Source organism: Rattus norvegicus, chromosome X (genome assembly GCF_036323735.1).
Source record: "Rattus norvegicus strain BN/NHsdMcwi chromosome X, GRCr8, whole genome shotgun sequence".
Taxonomy (NCBI): domain Eukaryota; kingdom Metazoa; phylum Chordata; class Mammalia; order Rodentia; family Muridae; genus Rattus; species Rattus norvegicus.
In genome coordinates this window covers 10,384,208-10,393,371 of record NC_086039.1, presented here as the reverse complement: position 1 = coordinate 10,393,371, position 9,164 = coordinate 10,384,208, and positions in this window count along the sequence as shown.

The window sequence follows — 9,164 nt, the reverse complement described above, 5'->3', positions numbered from 1 at the left end:
AGTAGAAGAGCTGATGGAAAATAACTACAGGTTGTGAAGGCCTAACTATGACAATGCTTCTCATCTCCACCACTGCCCAAAGCAGGATAAAAAAGGCAAGCAAAGTTCTTGTGATATGGCAAATTAAACACCCCATATCTTGCTATCTGTTCGAACATTCCTACCAGCTGTTAAGCTAGAGTTCCAGTACAATTACCAACATTGGCTATAAATGTTGCCAATATATAAAGAACATTATTTTCATATAAAACTAATTTATGTCAAAGTGAAAATAACCAGGTTAAGATCTAAATGTGTATGACTTGGTAAGGCCTCATTCCTTTTCAAGGACATTTTCTAGGAATCTTTAACAAGGCCTTCATTACCTCCATATACTTTAGGTTCCTTACTTCCTTTCATCCTTGGGATCATACCAATTATATTTCCATAAAATACTCTCAGGAACCACCCTATGATCTCATTCTGGTTCTTTATCCACCCTTTTAAGAAAATAGCTTCAAAATCCACCGGACTTCTATATCTATTATAAAGACAATGAAGTACACTTTTCTACTACCCAAGGCCACACAAATGTTCTTGAATGTGTCTAAGTTCCTTCCTGAACACCACCACTTTTGTTCTATCAGCCTTCTTGACTAACACTTATATTCAATTTTCTTTATTAAACTACAGCTCTGATTCATGCTGGCTTGCCTCAAAATTCCTTTCTGCATGGAAGCCATACATCTTAGTTGAAGTTTATGAAATATTAGGAAAACTCATTAGGTGGTGGCTGACAGTGTCTACCTTTTCCCTGTCCCTCTTGATAATGCTCAACATAGATCTTCTGAGGGATCAATTGACACAAGTGATAAAATATTTTCATGCTGTATTGGACATGCTAACATTTTTCTTCAGTATCCTATTAGCTGCTGACTTCTGAGACCAATTGAAAATTGTTTGGAATGAAGTGCAGTCAGCCTTCAGAGAGCCTCCCTACACACTTTTAAGTGGATTTATGTTGTAGATGATATAATGATAGGCTCTGAGAATTTTATAGATTTAGAAAAACATCGGAAAGCTGTGAAAGCACTACCAAAGGAATAAAGATAGGCAGCTAATACAAGGTTCAGACATGGCTGTGAAATTTGAGGGGGCCGGGCTTTATAGTAATGGGACACAGTATAACATCTTGTGCTTGTAAGCATTAGAGCAATGGTTTGAGTGAAAATTGGATGTGGCAAAAGACATTTGCAGAAGTAATAAGGTTATATGACTAATACAAAAGAATCCCAGTCCTTAGGGATGTGAGAATTATTAGACAGGAGTGTCTCTGAGGTCTCTAAAACAATATAGGCCTATTGCCACTGATATGGATTTTCCACAAGAACTAGGCGATAAGACTATTGCTGAAGGTGCCATATTCTACAGGGCAAAGAGAAATGAAACTGGAGGCAAGATGCAAGCTTGATGGTGCTATGCAGACTGATGAAGAATTGCCATTATTGTCTCTATCCAGCTGTGGACCTTGTGGTCTAAACTATCATGCCAGGCAAGATGAAATAGTACAACTACTATGAAGACAAACAGCTACTTTCCAATTAGACTGGAGGCCCACGCCACAGGAAAGAATGCATATCTAGTACTGTAAACCTAGTCAAAAACCCATGGCCAGATATGTCATATATCCTAGTAGGAAAATTATGAGGTTTTTTTGATAAATGCATATACCATGAATCTGTCACTCAAGACTCCATTTTTCCTTGGGGATATTTAAGCAGCTAAGGGACACTGGCAAGAAGAAATCAGAGGCTCCATTTGTCCCTAAGAATACATAATCAGATAACAGTTACTGAGAAGGGGACTCAAGGGCCCCACCCATCCCTGAAAATCTATAAGCAATTAACAGTTGCTATGGAGAAGACTCACACATAGACAGTTTACAGTTGTTGAAGGAGGGGGGCAGTAAATATCTCCAACCTTCCTTGAGGATATATAAGCAGTTAACAATTTCTGTCTGGGGGTGATGGTGTCACAAAATCCCACCCTTATTCAAAGACATATCAGCAATATGCAGTGACTGAGTATTTAAGGGAAGATTCATGGGTCTTTCCTATTCAGAGATATATAAACAATTGATGGTAGCTGGGTGGAGAGATATTTCTCTGGTAGCATGTCCCCTACAGGTATCTCCTCATTGTTCGAAGTTTGAAGAGATGGAGTTGAGTGTAACCATTTCTTTAATCTACTATATGTACCCTATCTAGAGTCTGTAGATGTTAGCTTACATATCTCCAGAAAAAGTTAATGCATCAAACAAGTATCCAGGCCTATTAAAGTAAAAGCACAGCTGTAACACTCAATCACCTTAGGCATTGTTCTTTATGATTTATTTGAGAATCATTAACATTTTAAAAAGAGGAAATTGAATAAATATTTTGTATCTACAAGACCTACTCATGATTGAAAAGATTTCACTCTGCCTTTGGAGAACATTATACCTAGAGATGAAATTTTGCTATATTTCATTATAACTCTAGGTCATCGGCCCAGAATTTAAGAAATAATCACTGCATTATTTCTGTTGGTTTGGGTATGAAGAACTAAAGCAAGACCCTAGAAAGGGGTAAATACAGTATTAGTCTATTTATCAGAAATGAACACTTAATGAGATCAGAATCCCTAAGGAAAATGCTATGTAAAAGAGTGGGTGGGCCCTAATTGACTGACCATTTTTCTTGTCACACTTGAGCTTACATCTTAATTAGAAATCATACTCTGTTTCAAGTCTGTGAGACATGGGTCTATAGGGAAGGAAGCCATATTCACAGGTAAAGTACACACATTTCAAAGGAGGGCACAAGAGGTCACTGGAGAGAAGACAACTCAATCATGTACCCTTGCCCATTATGATAACAGGAGAAAGATGGGCTTGAAACAAAGTAGTTAGTAGTAACTAACGATTTCAAATGGGTGGCTGGAGAGATGGTTTAGTGGTTAAGAGCACTGGCTACTCTTCCAGATAACCCAGATTTGATTCATAGCATCCAAGTGTTGATTTACAGCAATACTTAATTTCAGTTCCGTGAAGTCCAACACCCTTTATGAGCTCTATGGCCATTATACACATGTGGCACACAGACATAAATTCAGGCTAACCACCCATACACATAAAAATACATAAACACTGTAAAAAATTAGAAGACAGTGTTCAAATTGATTTATATTGAACTTCTATTACTTGAATCGTCTCAATTTTTAATGAGTTCTTTAAAAACTATTACATTGGGTTCTTGTACTGTGGGTTGTTAGTTTTTTCAAATGGCATGCAGTTTTAGCTTTTGTGTTATTTGGAGTTCAGAAGGTGTGAACAGGTTGGTTTTGAGAAAGAAAAGTCTGTTTTGATTTCCTTTGGTACCCTGTCAATTTTCTTTTCTGCTTGAGATGGAAGCCATAGCATGTTTGGGGAAACCTTCCTATAGAAGATGAAAAGACATAAATCAGAACGCAGGTTGAATGTATTATCTGTTGTCAAAATAAGTTTCCCACAGGGTACTCAAGAAACACTATAGGGTTTCAGAACTTTTTATCACTCTATGTATTAATTTTCATATTTGTAAGTCAAAGGAGTCTCCTTTCACAAGGATGTGAGGATGTTATGTTTACTCTAACTACTATGTGGTGATATTTTTATTAATTATTCTGAGATCCACCTTAACTCCATGCCAACTTTGTAATTTCCAAATTTTGACTTTGTAGAGGCTGTAGAAATGCCTCTTCCCCACTGCTTTCTACTGTGCGCTAAGCTAAGGATCCATGGGAACTCACCTGTCAAATGGCACCTATGATTTTAGTGTTTTGGAATTTTGTCAAAAATCTCTGGTCAGTCCCTAACCCTTATCCTTTTTGTAACTATAAATGTTTTATAGATACATTTATTATTCCCTTTTATATCTTTAATGTTGTTTCATTGGTGTTTGGAAAGAAGTCAAGTCTGCTTTTCTAATGGAAACTAACTGAATCTTAAGTAAAGCTCATTTATCCTGAAGTCTGTTATATGGCAAAGAGATTTATTAGAAAAAGACAGACCATTTATTCTAATAGCCATGTAGTGGGTTCATCTTTCCAATTCTTTTTCCAGAAGTTTTCTTGGTATTCTTAACATTAAAATGCTGTTTAGCATGCACTATTGCTAAATTACACATGATGCAAATTGAACAATTACATGCAAAGGTTAATTGTTATTAAACTACCCATACTGCACAATTAGTTTCTATGTGCACATGTTTACAAAGTTTGCTGCTTAGCAAATATTTATACGTATCTCAATGGAGTCTTATTTTGAACTTTTTTTTGGTAGATACATCAGCCTAAACTGCATGCTGCCTGCATGCTGTCTGAGAGTGGTGACTTAACTACTATAAACTATCCAAAATTTCCATAACCTACTTCCCTTTCCTAATACTCAGTATTTTTAACTGTAAACTTAGAATTGTATTAGTAACTCCCTCAAAAGGTCATTCTAAGAAATTATATTATTTGTTACCTCTTAGAATGGGTGTAGCACAGAGCAACTATTTAAGAATTCTTGGGTAGCAGCAGTAGTTGTAGTAGTATTTTACCATACAGACTCAGTAAAATCACTTTTAGATTCAATTAATATGAAACAGATCCTTGACACGAATATGTGTTGTTACTCCTAATAAAGTTCTTTCCAATAGTCCTTGTTGTTTCAGCATCCATAAGAAGATTAAAGAGTCAGCAAAGGCTATTTAAGTTGGGGATTAGCACATAAAGCTCTCTCCTCTTCTTAAGCCCTAACCAAAGATGTGATGCAGTGCAAACTGTATGGATAGAATTGGTGGTATCTCTATAAAATGGATCTTCAGTATCTTTTCTCTATGCTTCCCTAGCATTAGACTATTAAGTATTTTCTCAATGTGTCACAGTTAGCAAGCAAACATATGCCCCAGGTAATCGAGCTTCTTGGAAACATGGACCAGCTCATTTATTTTTGCTTTCACAGTACAGGATACATAAAAAAAATCAAACTGGGGAATTTGTGCCAGAAGTTACTTAAAGAGACATGAAGTGGCAATACTAAGCTTATGTATGGACTTCTATATTTTTGCATGTTGATGACTATGAATTTATGAAAGTGAGACTGTCACTGCGTTTGCTTCTTTACAAAACATATTCCACTCATTTTCTTTGCAGGTCAAAAGGGCTCAGCCACCAACCGATGAATAAATAGTTTTTTTAAAAAAATAATAAAAATCATCCAGAAGCCTAGGTTCTACAAACATGCTGAGGCATATTTGCCACAATTCTTATATTACCCTCAATTCTATTCCTGAAATGTGCTTCTAGAATACCACCACAGTTGTTTTATGTTTTTCATTTTGTTCCTTCTGTTCCCAAGGTGTATATGTACTGAAGAGTAACCTTTTCACATTCTTTCTGAAGCCACAGAGCTGTGGTGTGGAAATTTTTTGGTATATGGAAATTTGGTTTGTATCAGGAAGAAATAATACGTGGTTTAGCTAGGTAATATTAATACTATGCATATATTACTGTTACTCCTTTTGATCATATTGTTTCACTGTCATAGAGAAGATAATAAGAAATAGACAATTTAAAATCAGATTTCTTTCCTTATCACAGGGTGCCATAAAGGCATAGGTTAGAGCCTTATACTTAGTGCATAAAGACTGTATATAGCACTTAAATGAACTGTGATTATGTTGCAACAAATTTCAAAGGCAACAAAGAAGAATTTCTACTTCATGATGATAACGGACAATGTTGTTTTCTACAGCTTTAAGTTCATTAGATTGCCCTTTAAGAATGTGACTAATATAAACTTTATCAGTCTTTGGTTTGTCCGTGAGTTAGTTACTGACAATTTCTACTAATATCTGATGAATTAGGACCAAAAATCCTGATATGAGTTTCTTTTATTTAAAGGAGATTTCATTGGTCTTGCATGATCCTGCCTCTTCAGAAGTTCCGTGCTAAGATGTAGAAGATTCCTGTCAAAAGAATTTCTAAATGTGGCCAAGCTTAAGGGTAATGGGGTGTTCCATCTCCTGCTCATTGCTCATTACTGCTTAACTCCTAGCATTTGCTGCCTCTGCTGCCAAAAATGAGCCAGCAGCTACACATGGCTCTGAAACATCAGCAGCCACAGAGTCTACCAGGTAGTTCCTTTCTTAGGCCTGGGCCCAGAGGGGTTGATTTTGTGTTAGTTTATCCCCAATTCTATACCTGTTGCAGACAGGTTTTCCAGTGAAGTGGATGCTAAATTGGAGATTAGCATACGAAGAATTATTAAGAAGGGAAATCTGGGGGGCTGGGGATTTAGCTCAGTGGTAGAGCCCTTGCCTAGGAAGCGCAAGGCCCTGGGTTCGGTCCCCAGCTCCGAAAAAAAGAACCACAAAAAAAAAAAAAAAAAAAAAAAGAGGGGAAATCTGCCAGCAATCCCAGGAGTAGGAAAGGAAAACAAAATTCTTGAGCAGGGGGAGGGGTTAGAATATGGTGAAGTCATAATAGGGGCCCTCAGCTCTACTTTCCATTTGGCATGGAATGATTGTGGCTAATTTCAGACTTTGGTGAGGCTTCAGGGTCACAGGAAAAGGGAAACCCATTCTGTGGGGAGAAAGGAGTGACTTTTCTTTATTCTAGAAAACTCAATTCCCTCTTAATATGGGATTTAGTGATGGCTTTTCTTCAGTGAGTCTACATACACATACTAGGAGAAGTCCCTTTCCCTCCCTCCTTTTGTTTTCCAGCACTTGTTTTCTGCAAGACAAGGAAGCAGAGCGCTTTGCTGATGGTGATTATCCCTGACATCTTCCCTTCCTGGACACATGCCCTGATTCAACTATGGGTAACTACAGTAACTGCTTTTTGTAGAACAATGAGTAGTCTTGGTCCTCGGGTCTAAGCTATAGTTCTTTTGATCAACTAGGTGGGTTTAGCTGCACAGTAAAACTGGTTCGACATCTGACACAGTCTAGGAAGGTCCTGTTTCTCAGACATGCCCAGATAAAAGCCTACATTCAAAGTCAAAGTAAAGTGACTTGTTCTCACTGCTGAAAACAGAGGATGTCCATTGCCCTAGGCTACGCCTTTGGGGTGAGCATTACACCTGTAGTGGGACCTACAGTAAATCTTATGTCCTATATCTTCTCTAAATCAACATAGTATACATCCTCACTCATTCTAGTCTGTTTCCTAAACCCTAATCTTGAAATACCATCCAATATCTCCTGACTACATAAGTAGGTTCCAATTCTAGCTCTTTGCCTGATTAATTCCAACTAAGTAGATTTTTTTTGGTTTACATTTCAAGTTTTGCTTTTTTTAATTGTCCCCAAATGCTTAGGTTAAACTCTATGTCTCTGAAAATAAATTTTCTATTTTGTTTCTATACCCTAGTTAAATATAATCATATTACATATTCTTTTAAATTTTATCTGAATGCTTGTAGTAACTGTTAATTTCATGTAATTATTCATGTATTATTTTGTCATCTAGTACATTTGCTAGTCTACATGTATGTTTTTATATTTTTGTTATCAATATAAATGTTTCTTTGTATCTTTAGCTGTATATATTATGAGATATTTATATGGTAAACTACCACCCCACTCCCTAAAACAGGTTTGATTCAGTTTAACATGTAAGAAAAAAATGTACACATAAGCATGGTCCAAAGACTTAAGAAATTTGAAATAATTAACCTCTTTTGGAAAATTAATTTTTTAAAAGAGGTTAATGTGACTCTTTTAGTTTCATTTCTGCTGCTACAAAATACCCAGACAATGAACAACTAAAAGGAAAAGGGGTTCCTTGAAGTGGAAACTAGAGGGTTCTTTGGAAAGTCAATTATGTTAGATGGTGTTGTGCTGAAGCAGATACAGGTAAAAGGAGGTTCTGCTAAAGCAAGCATGTAAAAGGACACATGATGAAGCATTCTTTGCTGATAGCCCACCTCACATTGCATACTTGCTGTAAGTTGAGACAGACTCGAACTGAGACAAGACACTTGGTGAGACAAGACCCATGGAGGACACATGATATTTGGAGGAAGCATAATTCAGAATAAATGATCAGTTATCTGTAACTTGACTTGAGCTTGACTTGCTTACATAGCTAAACACTTGTGTTTGTCTTGCATTTTCACTGATCTTCGCTTTGCTGAGAAAGGAACAGCCCAGAACTTTTCCTGGGTCCCTCCTAATCCCTCCTGTTAAATCGTGCTGAGGTCTGACAGTTCCTTCTAGATTATGCCACCACTGTTGCTGGCCTGACTCTACTGAGCTGGACTGCTGGTGTGTCTCTGAAGTGTCTGCAAGTGGATCAAGCTGTTGCTGCTGACCTGTGAACTAAACTGCTGATTTCATGACTACACAGATGGGAATGCTCCAAAGAACCATTTCTGAACAGGTCCACTTCCCCCATATCCTTTTCCCTCCACTGTCTCTGGTGGGTGGTAGGCTAAAAGGGAGATTAAAACATTTTAAAACTATCATCAAAAATAAGATTTGAAAAAATTAAAGTGGTGGTACCCCATGTTGTGTTAGATCTACACTTAAGTTTCTACTTCAGTTCATTTGTGCTATGATTCCAGGCTTCAGTTCATTACAGGAGGAAAAACAAAGCAGCAGGAACTTCTAACCATCAAACTTCACCCCTTGTCAACATGAGATTCAAACATATCACTTTACGTCATAACTTTCCACATGTTGGCACCAAATTCTCATTTCTGGCTTAATGTAAAACACAGTCCAAATTAAAAAATTAAACTCTCCCTAAAAGTGAAACATCTCTTGACTATAGTCTCCTATAAATATTAAAAATGATTTTATATACACCCAACATATGATAGTACAGGGTATCAGCATTCTTTTCTCCATTAACTTTTGTTTAATAAAAATTCCTTGATTACTTGACTCTACACAGTTGTTTTTGAAATACTTGACAGAAAAAAAAGATAGGAGGTATTGTTTATTTTGGCTCACAGTTTCAGAGAGTTTATTCTATTCTGGCTTCAACCCATGCGATTGAGTATAACATCAAGACATCAAGAGCATGTGCAGTGGAAGGTTGTTTATTTTATTGTGTACTGGAAGCAGACACTGTAAAGAGGACAGGAAGTGACCTTAGGCAAAATTACCCAG